This window comes from Taudactylus pleione, unplaced genomic scaffold (genome assembly GCF_031769625.1).
Source record: "Taudactylus pleione unplaced genomic scaffold, aTauple2 ptg001427l, whole genome shotgun sequence".
Taxonomy (NCBI): domain Eukaryota; kingdom Metazoa; phylum Chordata; class Amphibia; order Anura; family Myobatrachidae; genus Taudactylus; species Taudactylus pleione.
Window position 1 is genome coordinate 450338 of NW_028285826.1, and position 4663 is coordinate 455000.

At 41.2% G+C, this 4663-nt stretch overlaps 1 pseudogene; it reads left to right on the forward strand.

Annotated features, from left to right (window-relative positions):
* Positions 1 to 2869: 2869 nt before the first annotated feature.
* Positions 2870 to 4663, forward strand: part of LOC148442650 (C-reactive protein-like) — a 4429-nt pseudogene continuing 2635 nt past the window's right edge.

Sequence of the window (4663 nt, forward strand, 5' to 3'; positions counted from 1 at the left end):
GTCTTCTGTACTCCCTAAAGTTAGTTAGCCAATGTGACCTCCCTGAGACCCACCGGTGCAGTGATTATGTAAACTATAAATACATTTGTTGGAACCCTGTCTGGCTCCTGACATATATTTTGTATAACCTGACCTATCCCTTACTGGACATGAGGTGAACAAGGAGAACAGGAGAAAAGGGAGGAATGATGAGGATTATCCAAAAGTACCTTGATACGTACGTCTCAGAATGTGGTACCGTGAGTTGGGGTATGCCCACCATCTTGTTTATTGTGTCTATTAATATTATATATATGGGTAAATATATCATCTACTATATGAACCGTATAAAGAACGTCAATTGAAATAGACCTTTATGGGTGGCCATTACGTTTATGGTTAGTTTACGTTCTTACGGGATTACAGTACGACTACTCATACCTCTTAGATATAAAGAGGAGGAATATAGCCGATAATATAAACATTTTTTTTGGGGGGAGGGCTATTATTATCAAGAACCTACTACACCATTGGTCTCCCCCCCCCTTTTTTAATTTTTTTTTATTTTCCCTTTCCTGAGTAATACGGGATAAAGAGTCTATCATCCCATGAGAAAGACAGAGTTCCCACACTGATTGGATTCCCTATTGACCTGGGATAAGACCTGGATTTGAAAAAAATAAGTGATTTTATAAGTATTCGGATCCATTATTTTAAATATATATATTCTATTTCTTATTGTTGTATGTAATTATTGTAAATTTATTTGACAATGATTGAATCTATATTGGCTGTGTGCAGTAGTAGTTTGTACTTAATATTTCTATATATGAACCCCTTAGGAGGTGGATGACCCTCCTCTAGTACTCCCCCACTGCAGCCGCCTGTGTCCACAGTAGAATCCTATATTTCTTTGTCTTCAATGTGACTACTCTGCATACACAATAGTAAAGTACTGTAAGTTATTTAATAAGCACATTTGCTTACAATTAATGGGTTTTCTCTATCTGTAATTTAATTATTCTCAAATGGCATATAATACAGTATTACAGTGTAATAATAGCCGTATTACACCATATCAATCTAATAATTGTGCTCACATCTAAATAGTATAATGTTAATTTGAGGCATTTTAAGATTGAAAAAAAGGGGTGTAAGGGTTTTAAATACTGAGGATGTGAGGCACAGGATCCACCAATTCATGGAGTGGACAGCTTTAATATGGGTATGCAGGAAGCACTTAAAAAAGAACTTTTCATTTATCTAAGGTATTTAAATGTTTTAGCTCAGTGTTTGTTGAAATGAATTGAAATGTAAATCAGAATTGCCCTGGATTAGGTACATTAGTATAGATCAGAACCATGGTCCTAATACATCATGGATCGCAGTTGCAACCACTTCGGCAATAGGCCGATGATGCATACTGCACATGCGTATGCACCGCAGTGTGCGCGCACAGGTTAGCATTGCAATCGCATTGTTATCACACACGCAGATTGTGAGCCATCGCAGAGTAAGTGACGGGATGTCAGCGTTTGGGGGTGGTGACAGAGTGGTCGGAGAAACGCAGGCGTGCCTGTCCTTTTGAACGCTGTTACATCGGCATGCTTAAATTAACCACAGAGACGGCTTACGCAGCTTGAGTACTCGCTGCGTGCGACGAGACTTGCAATTTCTGAGACAGGTCAGGGCTGCTGTAATTCTGCTTGAGGGTCTACGTGATGTTACTCGATGTTACCGATGTATACGCAGGACTGCGAGGTCTTATGGATGTGAGAAAGTGACAGTGGGCATCTCTATGCTGGCTGAGTGGTGCAAACATTAGCATATTTTCGCAGCAGATCATGCATGTGTAATCACAGCTGCGATTTCAATAGCAATCCATGCTGAATTAGGCCATATGTACATAAGGGTGGCTAAGAGCTGAATGTTGATCTGAACGTGCCTGGGATTTTAAAGTCCTGTTCTGCATTTAAAGTTTTATGTTTAATATAATGACAGCATCCTTTTCATGTTGCAATAAAAAACTAAACAAATTGATCTTTTCTTAGAATTTAGAGCCAGAGCTAGTGGGTGTTGTTTTTATTATTTTTTATACTATCTTCATAGAACTTCTGCTTGACCTGTCTATGCATGTACCAACCTTTTCAGGAACAACTGGACTCCCTGCAATGGCATTGGGCACTGATGAAAACAACCGTGGTTAAACATACCCTTTGATCCAAATAGTTAAACATACACTTTGATTGGGGCTGCTGTATCAACTGCTGATGGAAGAATATTTATTTTGCCAAATTGCATTATTAAATACCTTTGAGATATGATGGTAACATTCGAGTCACTTGTATTTTCCCATTTAAGTATCGGATTCAATTAGCCTCCTTAATTTACTGTGCGGGAAAAAGGGTAATAGCCCTGGACTTTTAAGCCCAAGGCTATTCAATTAAATGCCCTTTTCCTCAGGCAGTAAATCTGCAGTTAACAAACATTAACCCATAGATTCCAGGATAAGTACCTAGATCTATGGGTTAACACATACGCAGATAGATAGAAAGCACTATTTAACACAGATATCTGTTTGGGCCTCCAGAGGAGCTGAACAGAAACTGTGAAGTGGCTGCCGCAGGCTGTAATTCAATAGCCCCGAGCACTTCATTGTGGCTTATTACCCCTTCAAGACTAACTGAATTTGTCCCTAAGTAGTAAAACTAGTGAAGCATGGAGTGGTCGTTGTGCCATGTGACAGGCAAAGAGTTGGGCTGCTGACTAAACAAAAATGTCTCTGCCTGTATATTATAAAGTAATTGTTTTATGTACTAAAAGTTTTGTCATTGGGATGACAGGGACTCAACTAATGTCTCCTAAATTTGTATGTGTTTTATTCAGGAGCATGGAGCTACGTGTCATGTTGTTGGTGTTCCTTACAGGAGCTATTGCACAGGAAGGTATGGTATGGTATGTTTCAATTACATTCTGTGAAAAAGACATTACCAGAGAATACATGATGTTTTCCATATCTTTATCTCTTTATTCCAAACTGATGCACTTTTTATATCATAATTATCATATACAGTTTATGGGGGTGATTCAGAGATGGACGCTAATAGCATTGGTGCAAACTTTTTGGATGCAGCGGGGATGCCAAAATATGATAATGTCGCAGGAGGTGGCTGATGGCTAAAGACACCTCCTGCCGATATCGCAGATCCGTGTGCCAGATCCAAAGATGCTGCATCGGATCACCATCGCGACCATCGGTTGCGGTGTTTGCAACATCAGTCATCTAAGTAAGCTTAAGCTTACTCAGAATTAGAGATGTGAGGTTCAGTTCTCCAGAAATCTGAATCCACCCAAATTTCGTGAATCTGGGAAAATCCGAGTCGCGGTTCTAATCTCCTGAGGAGATTCGGGTAAAGCCGGGTCGCAATTCTGATCTTTTTGTGGTTCAGAATTCGGATTTTAAATCCAAATTACGGGTTTTGGATTGCATAAATTACATGATTTTTTTTAATCTATTTTTTATTTTAAAAAATGCAGATCCAAAACTAAAACACTTTAGGGTGGTTTGCAAAACCAAATCCAAAACCTTCAGAGAGATACAGATCCAAAACCAAAACATGGGGGTCGGCACACATCCCTACTCAGAATGGTCGCCCGAACTCTGCAGATAAATCTGCATCGGAAGACGCAGACACTGGCCTCTAATCTCCCACAAAATGGAGACAAGACAAAACGGAGGTGACATGCCTCCATTTTGTGAAACGGAGCCCATCGCCGCCCCCTCCCCGCACCCATGCAGCTGCAGACTGTCACCTAACGTCTGCAGCTGCACTGCATGCGATGGAGCAGGACCCGATCCGCATATGAATAGAATTGCTCATGCATAGTCCTCCGCCATCGGACTTACATATCTTTGTTTCTGATTTATAATGATTCTATGTTAGCTGTGTAAACCCTAAGAGCAGCCTTTCAAAACATCCACATTAATAACTACCAATGGCAGCCCCCCAGTAAAATCCTCCACTGTTCAGTGAACCAGTGCAGTCCGTGACTGCACTGGCTACACTATGTCTGGAGGTGGCTTCCTATTGTAAGCACCACCTGCCAGTCACACTGAAGACATGCACAGGGGGAGATGACTCCTCCCCCTAGGTCTGCCAGTCCAGGCTGCCATAAGCAGAGAGCAGCTTCCAGTGGAAGCTGCTGGTCTGCCTTTCGGGCAGCCCTAGATGACTTCTTGGGGCTGCATTGTTGCAGCCCCAAGCAGCTGGTGTTAGGTGTGCGCATGCATGGTGCCACGTCCGCTCATGCGCATGCGCAGGTCCTGATTCCTGCTTGATTCATTGAGCAGGTGCCAGGACCCAGGCCACCAGCAGCAGCAGCCTCCCTCAGGTAAGAGGGCAGGAACTGCTGCTGGTACTACTATAGAGCAACAGTGTCATTTTTTGGCAGTAAGAACATATTACCTAAAATACTTTATTGTTTGCCTGTTCACCATAAAATAGCAAAGTTGTGTGTGTTTGCACATCATACTATAATAATCTTCAATGTATTATTGTTTGTTTATTACTGTTCTGTTCAATGAGCAAAGGAATCACATACAGCAGTGTAACTAAAGGTAGTGTTACTAGATATTACTGATAATATATGTATTATCTCACTGTGGTAAGTGAGTACCAGGAAG